At 45.1% G+C, this 17,984-nt stretch overlaps 1 pseudogene; it reads right to left on the reverse strand.

Annotated features, from left to right (window-relative positions):
- LOC144773786 (uncharacterized) overlaps positions 1-17,984 on the reverse strand; it is a 130,332-nt pseudogene that overhangs the window by 50,836 nt on the left and 61,512 nt on the right.

The raw sequence follows: 17,984 nt of genomic DNA on the forward strand, positions 1-17,984 counted from the left end.
GGCTCCTTCCTTTCCTTGGGTTCCTCATCAGGTTCTTTCTCAGACGCCCATATTTGCCTTATACCCAAGGAGGGAAAGGACCCTCAACACTGCAAAAACTATAGACCAATTTCTCTGGTCAATATTGATTATAAAATTTTTGCAAAGTCTCTTGCGGCACGTCTCGACCTTCTTCTTCCAGACCTACTGGGTGCGGAACAGTCGGGTTTTGTCAAAGGCCGTTTTATCACCGATAACACCAGGCTCCTCTTTAACGTTCTTTCTAAATCCCGCCTTTTACCCCACTCCCTTGCGGCCATTGCCTTAGACGCCGAAAAGGCATTTGATAGGGTTGAATGGACTTACCTATTTCACACCCTCCGGTGGTTTGGTTTTGGTCCTGTTTTTATATCCTTGATTTCACTACTTTATTCTAATCCCCGCGCTGCTGTTTGTGCCAATGGTCAAATATCTTCCTTTTTTGATTTAAAAAGAGGTGTTCGTCAAGGTTGTCCCTTATCTCCCTTTCTCTTTAATTTGGCCTTAGAACCCTTCCTCTCCAAACTCCGTCAAAACCCCTCCATCCATGGTTTCCAGACGTCGGACTTCCACATTAAGCTAGCCGCTTATGCAGATGATATTTTGCTCTTTGTCTCTAACCCCTCCGTTTCCATTCCTGCCTTTCTCACTGAAGTCCACACTTATTCCCAAATATCGGGCTATAAACTTAATAACGATAAGTGTGAGATCCTCCCCTTAACTAAATTCACATTCAGACCTGATTTTGCCGCCTCTGGCTTTACATGGAAACCTTCCAATATTAAATACCTCGGAATGCATGTTACCCCTACCATCTCAGACACTGTTTCCCTGTGCCTCTCCAAATGTACTCAAAAATTAACAGATCTCACATCCAAGTGGCATCCCCTTTACTTATCCTGGTGGGGCCGCCTTGACACTATTAAAATGATGTGTTCCCCCATTGTTCTCTATACCCTCTCTAATATTCCGGTCCCTATCCCTTCCAAATTTTTCAAAAAGATCAACTCTATTCTCATGTCTTTTCTTTGGAATAAAAAGAAACCACGAATGTCTCTAGCACGTCTGATTCGTCCTAAATCAGAGGGTGGGACTAACTTTCCTGATTTCCCAGCTTACCACAAGGCATTCCAGTTGAGGCAAGCCTCTTTTTGGCTACAAGACCCTGACACCCAATCTCCTCTATGGACCAAATTTGAACGCCTCCTTCTATCTCCCTTTTCCTTTGCTGAATACCTCTCCTTCTCCCGCAAACCCGTTTCAATCTCCACTCCAATTCATAAGTTTACCACTAAATTACTCTTCTCTCTCACTCACGTGCCTCCTACCACCACTGCTGATTTCCTCTCCTCCCCCATATGGCACAACACATCCTTACTCATACGTGATAGACCCTTTTTTTGGAGCACCTGGCATGCTCGAGGTTTGCAATGGGTCTCCCAACTTTTCTCTCGTTCCTCTTTCTTACCTTTTGACACCCTTCGTTCCCTCTATGACCTACCCACTTCCTTTGCGCGCAAATACCAACTGCTTAAAAACACAGTTCTAACGAAATACATTGACCTCTCTCAGCCCCGCCCTTCTTCTCCTGCTCCCTCCACTCCCACCTCCGCACTTCATTCCTTTTTACGTACTACACCAAAAGCCTCTGCCATTTACAAGTACCTTCACGCTGGTGAGACTCCGAGACCCAAATCTAAAGTGGAAGAGTCTTGGGAGCTTGACTTGTCTGTCTCTTGGTCGGTCTCTTTCTGGGACAAAATCTGGACCAAATTACGCAAGTCCTCCAGAGCAGCGACCCTCACTCAGACTTTGTTTTTCATTTACAACAGACTTCTTTTCACACCCTCTACCCTTCACAAACGCTTTCCTAACACCCCCCACACATGCTGGTCCTGTTCATCACCACAAGCTGATTTGTTTCATATGTTATTTCTATGCACTCATGTTCGTAATTTTTGGCTGCAGGTGTGGGCTCAACTTAATTTAATCTTCCACACTACTATCCCACTTTCTTACACACACATTTTTATGGGCAGTCTCTCCCCTTGCTGGGATGCTGTTGATCTCAAACCTCAAATTGTAGACCTATTACTTGCCGCCGCCTTCCAACAGATAACGGTTAACTGGAAGGATTTCTCCAAGATTTCATTCAAAGCGTGGTGGTTTAATGTATGCCATAACCATAGACTTGACACCGCTCATGTCTTCCCGGCGAGTATGGCTACTAAACGCATGGACTTATGGACTCCCGTCACACTTTATCTGGACTCATGTAGTAAACGCTTGTTTCACCCTCCGCCTCTGCAACAGGAAGTCGCTAAACCTCCTTAAGCGCCCGATACATTCTATTTATTCTCCATTGTACCATTATTCTTTTAATTCTTTCTGATGTTTTCATGGTTTTCATATTTTATGCTTAGTATATTTTCCCTTTACCTCTTTCCTTTCTCTTATCTTGTACCCAGATTTCTTTCATTATAAGGATTGCATTTGTATAATTGCATTGTTCTGCTCAGAGTTTTTTCCTTGATATCATATTGTATTTTGCTTTGACACCTGGCTTTATTTCTTATTAATTTCAATAAAAATGTTCTTGAACTTAAAAAAAAAAAAAAAAAAGTATTTGCATAATGGTAGCCTCCGGTCTTGTAGTGAAATACAAAGCTGTGTCCTGGATGCCAATCACCGGAGGAGAAACTTTGGTATGTAGAAGTGATCCTTCAGAGGATGGAGCACCCAGCTGATTGCTGACAGTCATAGCGTGTAAACCTAGGTCGATTTTGAAGTCAAGATGGAATTCAGAATTAATTTTTTAAAAGGTCAGAGTCCTGTTTTAGCGACAAGTTAAATTCTTGCTCATAACAACATTTGAGATATTCATTGGCTGACGAGCTGATAGCAACTGGCTTAAGAGTATCAAGATTATTTACATCTAGCCTACTGGAGAAGAATAGTTGTGTTCGTTGAGAATTTGACGCCCTATTTCTACAAGTTTGCTTTGATGCCCTTGTGTAGTAACTGGCCTCTCTCCCTCCCTTTTTTTTGTCAGGCCCTCTGCCCCCTCCGGGCCCACCACCACCACCGATGGCAGTGCGAGCAGCCTCTCTCTGGGCACGGGCACGAAGAACATGGGTCTTAATGTTGGCATTGTTCCTGAACCCAGACCTGCCCCGCCTGGGAGGCTCAAAACTTGGGATATCCTGGGAACAAATCTTGTATGTTGGCTGACCGTTAACCACCCAGGGTGGTTTGATCCGTAAAAGATGAATCCGGATAGGTGGGATTTGGGCTCCTCTTTAGTGGGCTGTGGCTTTTCGGTGCTAACACACTCAATTGTGTTACGAAAGGACTGGCGATCATCAAGCCGGGGCTTCTTTTCAGAGAAGGAGCTAGAGGCTGAGACCTCTTCAATGCACTTTTGCTTCTGGTCCTTCAGTTCTTGGTCTGTCCAGTCTTGTGGCAGGAATTAAACCCTTCCATCAGATATATTTAAAGAGGGCAGCGTTTCTGAACTACTGGGAAGGGTGGAGGGTGAGGAGGTTGATTCACTTTGTGCAGCAGGTGTAGCAGCCAGGCGACAATATCTTTCTCCTTCTTCCAGGACCCTCTCCAGATTTCTCTCACTGTCAATAGATGACTTTGGATCTCTTTCTGTCTCTTCAACACTAGGGGATGTTTCAGTCTTTGATTCTTTGCAACTGCTCTTAGGTCTGCTTCTTGGCGCTGGTCGAGAACGTTTCATGCAATGTAGGTCTCTCAATCTCCTGGATGCTCTGAATACTTTCACCGGAGAACGCAGCTCTAACTGGGTTGTTGCAAGCAAATTTGCTCAGTTTGCTCTCTAGTCAACCCCAACCTTTGTCCATAATAGTCTTCAAAGAAATTTTCCTTCCGCTGCTCTAACTTCTTCTCCTTCTCTATTTCCTCTCTTCTGCAAGTCTGCATTTCTGGAGTAAACTCACCATCTGCCAAGTGCTCACGCCAGCTCTGGGAACCATGGGCAAAGAACTCGTCGTTCAATGCAGTACTGCCAAGTCCCACCTGACCATCAGTTCCAACCTGTCTGTCCACCTCCGGAAAAAACGCCAGTAGCTTCTGCTGGAAATGATGAGGTAGTGCATTGACAGTCCGCACATTAATTAATGCACGGAGATTTGGGTTTACAAGAATAGAATCCGGTGTTTCACAATCTATCTCTCCAGCTCTGTTTCACTTTGCTGGATCTGGAATGGATTTCACGATGTTTTGCAAATTTTGTACAGGGTTTCTGCATAGTTCAGCTGTGCTTGACCCAGTCAGTGTAAAAAAGCAGCTGCTTGAAGAACTACTGGTTTCACCATCACGTGGGCCTGTGAAAGCAGACGAGGACTCCAAGCAAGCACCATTCACTTTCAGAGGTGTCAATGCAACATGAGGAAGTAGCATACCTGCCCTTTTCTTCTGATTTATCTCCTGTAAGGGAATTCTGCAGCTCTCCCTGGTGACAGCTGTTGACTGTGCATTCTTTGTATGACCATTTATGTTTGTAACTCTTCTATGTGTGCTTGTACCGCCTTCTTTTGAGCTCCTGTGTGAGTATAAAAGACCCACAGTTCTTCTACTCCTTGTGCTACTTCATACACTACCGAAGGGTGTTGTGTGAATGTAGTACCACCTCATGAGGTTAATAAAATATCTTTTTACTATTTTAACTTCTATTTTCTGGTCTGAGGACTTGTGTGCAGAGAAGGGTGAACCCCTAGCACTGGTAGGCCTTGCAGAGGTCCACCTCACAGATTGGCGCCCAACCAGTGGGGCTCATCGGCGACTCGGATGCCTGAAGGAGTGGTCAAAACGGAGGATTAGAATTTCGCTATGGACGATCACTGCCCGAGGAGACCGGCGTCTTGACACCCTCTGCGTTTTTCCTCTCTTCCTGATCTGACCCTCCAGGCGGTGCCGGTCCTCGACTGAGATCCCTTCCGGTGTTTGCTGTGCAGAGGCCATTTGGTCTATTCAGAACTTGGCACTTGGAATCTGGAGACTTTTGGCTTGGTAAGGTAGTTTGATGCGACAATTTGTCTATGTAAATTGGCCAATATTTGGAATTTGTTTGTATATATATAAATTGCAATTTATGTAGGCAGGTAATGAGGGGATTTTTCTTCAACCTTTGAATAATTCGTAACGGCACATGTTGTGTTAAGTGCCACTGCTGTATAGTATTGTATATGCTACAATATTTTTGGCATGCCTGTTTCAAGCACACTTTGTAGAATGTGTTGCTTCTTTGGAGGTACCAATGTGAATATCGGGCGGAATCAGCTGGCTCCCCCCGAGGGCATACCTAATAGGGACATATATATTAAAAATGGTATTTCTTCCATAATGTACAGCACATTATGGAATAAATATACTAGCAAGGATCCTGAGTTGCTGTGGCCTATACATGGGTCATTTGATCTTAGAAATTCAGTATGTTTAAGCGCAAAAGTAGACAAGATATGTTTGACTGTGTACGAATGTGGGAGAAATAAGCGTGTGAATGAGCGAGAAGAGAGCAAGCTTTGACAGAAAAAGAACAACGCAAAAATATCCATGCAAAAGCGCTGGAATAAAAAAATTAAGAAATGAAGGAGTGATAGAATTCGGGTCTCTTATTGGCACAGGTAGGTACTGTGGCCTCTAGTCAGGGTAAGGGAGATACACTCTTTAGATAACCCCTGCTCACCGCCTTGGCAGCTTGGTACTAGCAGACAGGCTTATCACAGGCAATGTGTAAAGTATTTGTACCAACACTTACAGTAACACAGTGAAAACACCACAAATGGACTCCACACCAGTTTAGAAAAATAAACGTATTTAATCTAAACAAAACAAGACCAAAACAACAAAAATCCAACATACACAGTACAAGAATATGATTTAAAAAGAGTTCTTAAGGTTGCGTTAAAATAATCCAGAGTTGCGTCATGTTTTAGCCAACAAGACCTTTAGATGAGACAAAAGTTCCAAGTGAAAGCTACAGTGTTGAAAAACAAGCTATACGTCACTCCTGAGACCCTGGGGAGGCCATGCGACAACCCCGCTGGACGTAGCGGGCGTGTTGCTGTGACTCCGGTCTGTATGGGGAGGGATGCGATACCTTGTATGGATTCTGGTGCGCAGGTTTCTTAGGAAGTGTCTCGCAAAGGTATGATGTGTCGATCTTCGGGATGGAGACGATCTCAGCGACATGATGCGTTCTGCAAGCAAGGAGTGCGACGATCTCACCCAGTGACGAAAGGCTCTGCGACAATACTCGCAGCGATGGTACTTTTCCCGCACCGGAGCGATGTGTTCCGCAAGCGAAGGATGCATCTTTTCTTGCAGCGGCAACAGGCGCTGCTATGATCTTCGCGGCAGCGGGAATTTCCTCACACTGATGGGGATGCGCTCCGCAAGCGAGCGATGCATGAATCTTGGTAGAAAACTCAGTTTCTTCTTGTCCAGCTTCCCAGCCAACAGGTACAACTTCCAGAGGCACCACAACTGGCCCAAGCACTCTAGGAAGGACAGAACTCTCTCAATAGAGTTCAGGGGGGAAGCTGGGGGTGAAGTCCTTTTGTTCGTGGGACTTCTTAACAGGGAGCCAGCTCAACTCAGGCCCTTGGCGATCTCTTCAAGCAAGGGGACACAGCACAAAGCAAAGTCCTTCCCCTCTCCTTGGCAGCAAAGCAACTGCAGGTCAGCCCACAGACACCCAGCAGGACAGTCCTTCCTCTTCAGTCTTCCAGCTTTCTCCTTAGCAGAGGTTCCTTCTTGATTCCAGGATGATCTAATTTTCTGTAGTCTGGGGTCCTATACTTATACCCCTAAAAGTCTTTGTTCCCTTTGTGCAGATGGGCTCTGAGCCCGGTCTGAGCAAGTTCTGGGTGTTCCTTGAGCACTTTTGTTTTCCTGGCCTCTCCTTTCCTTGCAGAGAGAGGGGCAGGGTTGTCAGCTGCCCAGCAGGAGGTGGAGCCAGCATTGTGGCAGGCAAGCACAGCCCTATTGAGGTCCAGGTGCTACCCCCTCCCACCACTCTAGATGCAGATGGAGCTATTCAGCCCAGGGATGGCCACTCAGCCTCTGGGAGCCACCCATTCCCTGCCACTCACAAACCAGACAGTCAGTTAACAAACAGGCCAAGGCACACAGAAAGGTCAGACAAGAGAACAGCAGCTTTCTAAAAGTGCTGTTCTCAAACACAGGATTTAAAAAACACCTTTCCTAAAAGATGTGTTATTAAATTCTGAGTTCAGGGATACTACACGTTTATGTCCTATCTTGCTCCTATGGGAATATATGCAGGTAAACACTGTACACAGCATTCCCCAAGATAGCCATGGGAAAGATAGCCTTACAATAGTGAAAAACGAAAATGGCTGTAATTCACTACCAGAGCATGTCAGCTGCACTAGTACATGCTCTACCTTTCACATACACTGCACCCTGCCCGGGGGATACCTTGGGCCTTCCATAGGGGTGTCCACTGTGTAGAGAAAGGGAAGGGTTAGGCCTGTGGGGACACAGGCCAGGCTGACTTGGCAGTCCACAGACTGCACACAGGCACTGCGGTGGCAGGCCTGAGACACCATTTTAGGGCTACTCATGTGGGTGGCACAATCAGTGCTGGAGGCCCACTGGTGGTACAAAAGGGGGTGGTGATGGACGGAGCATCTGAACCAATCAAACACTCACACCCAGTCAAAATATCTGGGTTTGACCAATCACCGTTCTTTAGCCCACTCTGCCACCCCAGTTCAGACATGGCTATATGCAAATCAGTCTGACCCTGTGCCTCATGGGAACAGCCCAGCTCGAACTGCCAAGCCATGCCTTCCCTGGACCGGAAACAAGCTTCCGAGGACCGGTTTCTGGCATTACAGCCGTCTTCAGCCCAGCTTGCTTGAATCCAGTGGCAAAGTGAGCAAGGGACTCTTGTCTGAGCATACCCTGCCACACTTATGGCAGCCAAAAGCGGTACAAAAGGGGGTGGTGATGGACGAAGCATCTGAACCAATCAAGCACTCACACCCAGTCGAAAGATCTGGGTTTTACCCATCACCGTTCTTTAGCCCACTCTGCCACCCCAGTTCAGACATGGCTACATGCAAATCAGTCCGACCCTGTGCCTCATGGGAACAGTCCAGCCCGAACTGCCAAGCCATGCCTTCCCTGGACCGGAAACAAGCTTCCGAGGACCGGTTTCTGGCATTACAGCCGTCTTCAGCCCGGCTTGCTTGAATCCAGTGGCAAAGTGAGCAAGGGACTCACGTCTGAGCATACCCTGCCACACTTATGGTGGCCAAATGCGGTACAAAAGGGGGTGGTGATGGACGAGCATCTGAACCAATCAAACACTCACACCCAGTCAAAAGATCTGGGTTTGACCCATCACCGTTCTTTAGCCCACTCTGCCACCCCAGTTCAGACATGGCTATATGCAAATCAGTCTGACCCTGTGCCTCATGGGAGCAGTCCAGCCCGAACTGCCAAGCCATGCCTTCCCTGGACCGGAAACAAGCTTCCGAGGCCCACTGTTAGCATTTTAATCACCAACCCTGGCACACTTAGTGCACTTTACTAGGGACTTCTTGGTGATAGAAATATGCTAATTATGGATAACCAATTAGACTTACAATTTACTCAGGGAGCACTTTGAAACTGATCAGCAGTGGCAAAGTGCCTAAAGCATCGAAACCAGCAGAAACGAAATCCAGCACAGCATCAAAAATACAGGAGGTAGAGGCAAAAGACAAGGGAAACAATGCCAAAGATGCCAGGTCCAACACTGAGATAGAAGAGAGAGAGGATAGAGAGCGTTGTTTACAGGTAAATTGCCAATCCCCTATCTGACACCCCCTTCACCCTCAGGATGATTCAATTTTGTTAGATCGTTCCCCGCATCCATATACTTTTCCCTCTGCCTCTGAAGTTGATTCTGATGATGATACTTCTCCTTCGGATCAGGATAAGTTAGTATTGAATGCTCAGCGAGAGACTCATTCTTTTCTGACGGCTGATCGTGCAGCTACACTTAGATCTGCTGCTCATAAAGACGCCCGTGATAATAATTCTGCTTCAGATCTTGTAGCCGATGTACAACAATGGCAGGATAGAGAGCAGTTGTATTTTGTAGAAATGTTTGCCACAGAAGTAATTGAACGGTTCAGAAAGCATCCACAGAGTTAGAGCCTGCTGATATAGCAAATGATTATAAACAATTGCGTGACAGTCTTTTTCTCCCCTCACATGTGGCTGACATAATTAGACGCGTGGTGAAACTACGAGCTGATGCACTGTTTGCGGGAGGAGAAAAAGGCAGCTGTTGCAGCTGAACAAACTATTCAGACCACCGTCCCGCAGGATGATGCTTCAGAGACAGATAAGAATATTGTGGTTCATGTGAAACCCATGCAGGAAGCCGCGCCTTTGTATGTCCCTCTTAGGGGTATGGGAACAGATGATAATAAAAATTCCACTGATGCGAAGGGTTATTTTATTTATAATTGGGTCTATACTCCTTGGAGTTGAGCAGATGTTATGGATCTTAAAGCTGCTTTGCCTGACCAGCGCAAAATGCCGGCCGTAATTATGAAGGAGTTGAAGTAGCCATTAGTTCTTGTACCATGATTTTATCTGATATTGATATGTGTTTTTTCGTCTTATTTTTTCGGGGCTGTTTGGAGGGATTGATGTGGATAGGGAAGCCACACAGAAACCACAACAAGAAATTTTAGACCTTCCAAAAGCTATACTAGTTAAATTGAAAAAACACATTCCTTCTAAAAAGATAGATTGGACTGCATTAGCATTCTGCAAGTAAAAGGCAGATGAATCGGTCACTGATTTCTTCACACGTTTTGAGGAGGCATTCCACGAATTTAGTGGCCAGTCATTGACAGATGACACAGGCAGGCATCTGTTTGTCGATAAATTTGTTGCAAACATGTTGCCAGGAATAGCTAGTCGCCTAAAATCCAGCGAGAGTTCATGGACCACGTCTTCCTCAGTCTCTCTTTTCACTATGGCCCAGTATCATGAACGTCAGGAATTAGAAGCTAAGGGCAATGAGGATAAAAACAATAAGGAGCTGAAAACAAAGGTTATGATTGCTCAGGTTTATGGCCCATCTTATGGAAGAGGTGGTAGAGGCGGACGTGCACTGTATCGCCCAGGCACACCCTCTTTTTCCCGAGCTACTTTGTCTGCTGATTAGTGCACTTACTGCAGGGAGGCTGGACATTGGGTTTTTGAATGTCCTTGTTTGCATACTCAGCAGTATCAGCGTGGTCGGGGACAATTGAGAAGCCGCCCGGGGAATCCAGGACATAGGGGAGATATGGATGATCGGGAGGGTTTTGAGACTGTTGGGCATCTTCCGAATTCTTTGAATACATTTGATAAGCATAACCAATATCAAATATCTAATTATTTTAATTCGGATTTGAAGGACTCTGCTTATGCATAGGAATGCCTAGGATGGGGTAAGGAATTAGTTGAAGTCCAAGTAGATGAGAAGGGTCACTATGTTTAAACACATGTTTTGGGTTCTACCGATCGGTTTCTGGTTGATATATAAGCTACTCGTAGCGCCTTATCTAAACAACTGGTTCCAAGGGCTCCCCTGTCTGGCTTAACCATTACATCGATAGGTTTCGATGGAACACCATAGCCCACTGTCACAACCACTTGCATTCCATGTTGATACATTTATTGCTCCATGTCCATTTTTGCTTTCCCCTAACACACCGGAAAATATTGTGGGTCTTGTTATGCTCAAGTATTTTAGGGCTACAATACGTTGTTCCCCAGAAGGTGTGCATGTTATTTTGAATGATAACTATCCGGTGCCTGAGAGCTCCTGTCTCAATCGAGAGGATATTGCTTTGGCTTTACTCCCTAGCACTTTGTGGGCTACTTCAGATACTGATGTGGGAAAAATGGTTATTCCACCAGTGCATATTCGTGTAAAGGAGGGAGCTTCTTTGCCTTGATTGCCTCAATACAAAATTTCTCGAGAAGGTGAAGAAGCACTTGTACGCATTGTTCATGATCTAATTGAAGTGGGGGATGTGGAAGAAGTCCCTTACAATATTTGCAATAGCCCTTTCCTTCCTATTATGAAGAAAGACACTGATACTAAAATCTACAGGTTTATTATTGATTTACAAGAAGTTAACAAGATTGTGGTGCCTCAATATCCGGTAGTCTCTGACATCACGACACTCCTTACCTTCGTTCCTCCCACTGCTACCACATTAACTTGATTGATTTGAAGAATGCTTTCTTTTCCATCCCTATTCATCCTGACAGCCGATATTTGTTTGGCTTCACTTCAATAGCCGATCCTTTATATTCTGTAGAGTTCTCCAAGGGTATACAGAAAGTCCTAGTATTTACAGCCAAGCATTGAAAAGACAGCTTGATTCTTTTCCTGTGCCGACTGGGGTGGCTCTCATACAATATGTCGATGATATCTTGGTGGCAGCTGATACACCTGAATAGTGTGAACAAGGAACACTGTCATTGCTTTCATTTCTTGCATCACACCATCACAAAGATTCACGGAAGAAATTGCAGTATTGTAGACAAAAGGTTACCTATTTAGGTCACCTCCTGTCTAAGGAGGGACGTGCACTTACACACGAATGCATTCAAGCTATTTTAGACACACCAGTGCCCTGTACTCAGAAAGATGTTTGTGCATTCATTGATCTTACTTTCTTTTGTAGGCAATGGATTTTAGGCTTCTCACACATTGGTGAACCTCTGTTGGCTCTTCTGACTAAAGACACTCCAATGCCCCTAACATGGACAACTGAATGCCAGAATGCTTTTCAACTGTTGCGACAAGCTCTCTTTTCTCCACTAGTATTAGGCACCCCAGACTACATTAAGGCTTTCACAATCTATGTACACGAGAGGGATGGTTGTGCGCTTTCAGTTTTAGTACAGATACACGTGATAAGCAGCATCCTTGTGCATATTTTTCAGCTGTTCTTGATCCAGTCACTCGTGCGTTGCCTGGGTGTTTCCGTTGTGTCGCAGCCGCAGCTGTTTCTATACGTCAGAGTGAAGGGATAGTCGTGTCACATAAACTGTTGGTGTTAGTACCCCATGCAGTTGATTCCCTTTTGAACCAAACTAAAACACAGCATTTAACTAGTGCTAGGTTGACAGGATAGGAATTGACACTCTAGGCCCCTCATATCACCTTGAAACGATGTTCAACCCTGAATACAGCTACTTTGTTGCCATATCCAGTTAGTCAGTCCCAGTCACAAGAGCCTTATGATTGTAATTTCTTTACTGAGGAACTGACAAAGGGTTGTGTCGACTTACAAGATACGCCCCTCTGAAATGTTGATAGAGAACTGTGGGTAGATGGGTCCTGTTTGAAGTTACCAGATGGCAAAACATCAGCTGCATATGCAATCACAACACTTCAGATGGTAGTTGAGACAACTCGTATTCCACAGAAGTCGGCTCAGGCAGCTGAGCTAATAGCTTTGACAAGAGCGTGTGAACTTAGTACTGACTTGTCTGTGAACATCTATACTGATAGTCGCTATGCTTTTGGAGTGGCTCATGATTTTGGGTTACTCTGGAAGGAAAGAGGCTTTCTTACATCCCACGGGATGCAAATAATGCATGGAGAATTGGTACACAATCTTCTGACTGCCTTGACATACCCGAAGAAAATAGCGATTGTTAAATGTAGCGCTCACAAGAAAGTGACAGTTAAAATAGGACAAGGCAATGCCTTCGCAGATCACACAGCCCGTGAAACTGCAATGCAGTGAAGCACCACATCATTGTACGTAGTGAAGTCACAGGCTGAACGTTGGCATTATGTTAGGCAGGGAGTGCTAGACATGCAGAGATCTGCTTCTGCAGAAGAACTTGAGCAATGGTCTAAGGAGGGAACTTTGGATGAAGAGGGCTGTTGGAGAAATAAAGACATGACCAAGTGGAGACTACCCACAGCCTATTTATATCCTATGAGTCATATGGCACATGGGCTGGCACATCTTTGAACCTCCTCAATAACGAAAATGCTTACGCAAGTTTGGGAGCACCCAGAAATTGCCGGCACAACTAAAAAGATAGTGCAGTCCTGCTTGATTTGCCTTCAGTGCAATCCTGGAAAAGGGACACAAACTCCTACAGGAGGGTATGCTACACCAACAGCACCTTTTTTAAGTTTTACAAATGGATTACATCCAGCTTGAATACTGTAATAATCTAAAATATGTCCTAACAAACCTCTCCCTATCTCAATTCTGCGATAACCCTACTCACAACTTAGGCTAGACATTGGATCTAATAATTACCAACCCCAACACCATTCATCTTGAATCTATTCTTCCCTGTGAATGGTCGGACCATCATTATATCAACTTCCATATCCTTGAATGCTGGATACCCAACAGATCACAACCACTAAAATTAAAACACTGGAAAAGATTGCTTCTCAACACTAGCGCTAATGAGCTCATAGCGCACTGCAATGACTCCCTGCCACCACCTGCAAACATGAGCGAAGTGCACGACCTCACTGTGCACTATAACAATGCCATGATCAAGGCGCTGAATGCTGCGGCCCCTCTACAACTAAAAAGAATGCCTGCCAAGGATTCCAAACCTTGGCTCAACGACAACATAAACACGGACAGACTTAGCCTCAGACTAGCTGAACGCTTTTGGAGATCCACTCTCTCCACTGAGCTGCTAAAACTCATTAGACTCAAAATAAGTAGATATAACAAACTCATTAGAACCACAAAACTCTCCTTCTTCAAAGCCCAACTTGACAAAGCAAGAAATTGCCCGGTACACCTATTTGAGCTGATTAAAAAAACAATCCAACAATGCACCCACCCAATCTCAACAAGCTGCTCGTTCACAGCCTAATTGCGAAGTGGTTGCTGACTTATTGCTAGGAAAGTCGAAAAAGATCCAATCTAACCTAAGGTTGGCTGCACTCTTACTCTCACCCCTTCCTGCCTCCTCCCTCTCCACGCCATCACTCAGTCAGTCTGTTATCTCTCTCAAAAACAATGCCTCTTGGAGCCTTTTTACACCCCTCGATGACATTACCATCCTCAACACTCTCTCGACCATTAAACCTTCAAACCACTTCAATGACCCCCTCCCCCCCAACTTCTTTAAAGAAATGATAGGCTCATTAGCACCGCTCTGGTCCAAGATTATCAACACCTCTCTCCGCCAAGGTGAGATCCTGGACTGCCTGAAGGAGGGCCTAGTGCTACCCATACTAAAAAAAACCTCGGCTGACCCTGAAGACCTGAATAATTACAGACCAATCACAAACATTCCTACCCTGGCTAAACTACTGGAGAAATGTGTTCATGGGCAACTGCGTAGACACATTGAACAATTCCAGCTCCTCGTCCAATTCCAATCGCGTTTCCGCACTGGCCACAGCACCAAAACAGCCATCACTCACATAGTGGATGACGCTCTCACTTTACTGGACCAGAATGAAGCCTGCCTAATAATTCTTCTCGATCTCTCATCTGCATTCGACACTGTCAAGCATGACAATCTTCTCCACCTCCTTTAGTGCAGAATGGGTCCATCTGGCAGGGTCCTTAAATGGTTTGCCTCTTACCTCAACAATAGAACTCAAAGAATCAAATTCAATCAGTCTCTATCTAACCCCAGTCCCTGCATGCTGGGTGTTCCACAAGGGTCCTCACTCACCCCTACGCTCTTTAACCTCTTCCTGGAACCACTGACAGTAATTCTTAAAGCCTCCAACATCCAATATCACATGTAGGCCAATGACACCCAACTATACATGAAAATATCCTCCCCCAAAGACACCAATGCTCTCAACGGAACCCTGCTCAAAACCCTAAACTGGCTTACCTCCAACCACCTCAAACTAAACGCCCTCACAACGGAATTCCTCCTTATTGTACCGGCTAGGCAAACCCCCACTGTTGTGAAATATCTCTAATCTCACCGAGCTAAACTGCACACCTAATTGACTCCACAAAATCACTTGGAATTCTGCTTGATAAAAACCTAAACATGCAAGAGCACATCAGAGCATCTACCAAAGGAGCGAATTTCCAGCTGTGCATCCTAAGAAAACTCAAACTCTACCTACCCCATGAGACTTCAAATCGGCAGTGCAAGCACTGGTCATCTCCAGACTAGAATATGGCAGTGCTACTTTATGCGTACTGCCGACACTCAGTTTAGCCCCTTTCAGAACTTTGCTAAATGCGGCTACGAGACTCATCACAGGTTCCTAGAAAACCAACCACATCTCGCCGGACCTGAAATCACTCAACTGTCTACACTTTGTGGCAAGGATCCAATTAAAGATTGCTTGTATGACCCATAGAGCTCTTCACTTCAATACCCCACTCTACCTGGCAAATAAACTGGAACTTTCTGGGGGTCCCGGGCCTAGAGGAGTACCGGCACCTCACTGCTCAAGCCAAAAAAATTCAATAAGCGTAAAACCTACAACCGTACATTCTCAGGCATTGCCCCGAGAATCTGGAACACCCTTCCAGTGGAGACAAGCCTTATTCCATCCACCTTTGCTTTCAAAAGGGAAATGAAAGAACTACTAATGAACAATGCGCTGATCTAGAAACCTTGCTACTTAAACCTCGAGACTTTTTGGTTATCCTATCTATAACATGTCATATGTTGCGACCTATTGTTGCCTGCCATAATGTCCCTTTTGTTCTTGATGTATATGCTGCTATAGCCTGCTACCTATTTCCCTCAACTATGTAATTGTTACTCTTGTGACACATTGACCCACTTGTAACTTGGTGTGTCTCTTTGAACTATGTTCCTTTCTCTTAGTCTTTCTTATGTAAAGCACTCTGATACCCACTTGGGTCATGTTCACGCTATACAAAACTTACAAAATAAATAAATAAACAAACAGGAGTGGTATCTACCTTCAGAAAATAGATAGAGGCGTACCCGACGAAAGGGAATATATAGCTCTCACTACAGCAAAGGTGCTTTTTAAAGGAATTCTTCCCCAGATTTGGTGTTTACAAACTTTTGTGGAGTGATAACAGACACCATTTTATTGGGCAAGTTGTCGAGTACATCCTGAAAGGATTAGGGATTGAGCAGAAGTTTTATGCTGCCTTCCATCCACAATCAGCAGGACTAGTGGAGAGATACAATGCTACTCTCAAGCTGAAGCTAGCTAAAATCAAGGTTTCTACATCTTTGAAATGGCCTGATGCACTACCCTTGGCATGTTGTCCATTAGATCAGTGGCACATTCACGATCTGGCCTTACACCACATGAGGTGGTATTTGGAAGGCCTATGAATATTTGGGGAATTCTTATGCCACGCCCCATACATGATGTACCATGTGTCTTGATGAGTGACTACCTATCACAGTTGTTTGACAGTTTGAATTCTATTCATCAACAGGTTCGAGAAGCTCTTCCTGACAGGTCTGAGGGTGAAGGCCATGGACTACGGCCCGGCGACCATGTCATGGTCCGATCCTTCCAGAGGTCGAGCAGCTTGGAGCCTAGGTGGCGCGGCCCAGAGCAAGTTCTCCTAGCGACGAGAATTGCGGTCCGAGTGATGAACAAGAGGAACTGTGTGCATTCTACCCATTGTAAAAGAATACAGTCTACCCTGGTGGAACCTGCTGCCCTGAGTGACCATCAAGACATCCTGGACATGGAGAAAAGCCAAGCCATATCACCTGAAGAACCTGAGGAAGTCTTCCTGGACCATACAATTCCTGGTGTATCCCGATATCAACTGCGGCCCGGGAAAGAAACTTCATTGTTGAAAAAGACTGGTTAAGCCACCGTCCTGGGTTAGTAAGAAAGTGAGCTGAAGGGGGGGATCTTTTGTGTAGTGACAACTGTCTTAACCCTCAGTGAAGAAACCAACAGCTGCCCAGGACTTTAGAGCTCCAACGGTTTTGTTACTTCAACAACGAGATGAATATGCCTGTGGAGAAAACATCAACTGCTGTGAGGATCTGTGGCAAGAAGATAATGTGGATTGTTGGATTTATTGTCACTGTTGTCGCTATGGTAGTGATAACTTGGGTTGTAGAGGCAGTGGCTCCTGCTCGACAAATACTGCCTGCCACTACTCCAACACCCTTTGAACACCACTATTTTACTCTCCCTTATCATGAGTAAAAGCTTAGACAGTCTTATCTGAAGAACACGTTCACCCAGATGTTGCACCACACGCACAATGCTACGAACATTACTGACTGTTGGGAGTGTGGAATGATGCCAGCTCATCAGAAAAAGGGAAGAACACCTTTCATTCCTCTTCCCTTCTCCCATAAAGGTTCTTGTCAAGCCTGGTTTGCACTGTTATTGGCTTCTCAAGTGGCTAATATTACTAATATGGGTGTAGGGAGATTAAACTACTATCTTAATAAAACATGTTCTCCAGATGGAGAAGGTGATCCGCAAGCTGCAGGGACTATATGGGAGATGGAGGAGTACCGAAAAGGAAATGCTTCTGCACATTATGTTCACTCAAATACTCGCACTGCAAAGGGTAATGGACCTCCTGTTATACCTGTCACTAGAGCCCGAGCAGATTTATGTGTGAGTAGTGTGGGAAAAATTCCAGTGGGAAGAAGCAAATGTACCTTGATTTGGAAAATTGCTGGCACCAACAACAGTAGTTTCACGTCTTCACATAACACATATTTTATCTGTGGAAATGAGAGATGCTACCATCTACCTGTTGGATGGGCTGGAGTCTGCTATGTGTTCTTTTTATTGCCACCTGTATTTCTGGCACCTGCATCATTTCACAAGGACTATCAACTGTTTAATGACATTTTCAAGAACAGATACAAAAGAACAATAAGTAATGATGAGATGGATCAGACTGACACCGCACTCCAACAAAATGTTGATTTTAATTTGGGCTGTTCTTCTTTGTTGGTGCTTC

Source organism: Lissotriton helveticus, chromosome 8 (genome assembly GCF_964261635.1).
Source record: "Lissotriton helveticus chromosome 8, aLisHel1.1, whole genome shotgun sequence".
Taxonomy (NCBI): Eukaryota; Metazoa; Chordata; class Amphibia; order Caudata; family Salamandridae; genus Lissotriton; species Lissotriton helveticus.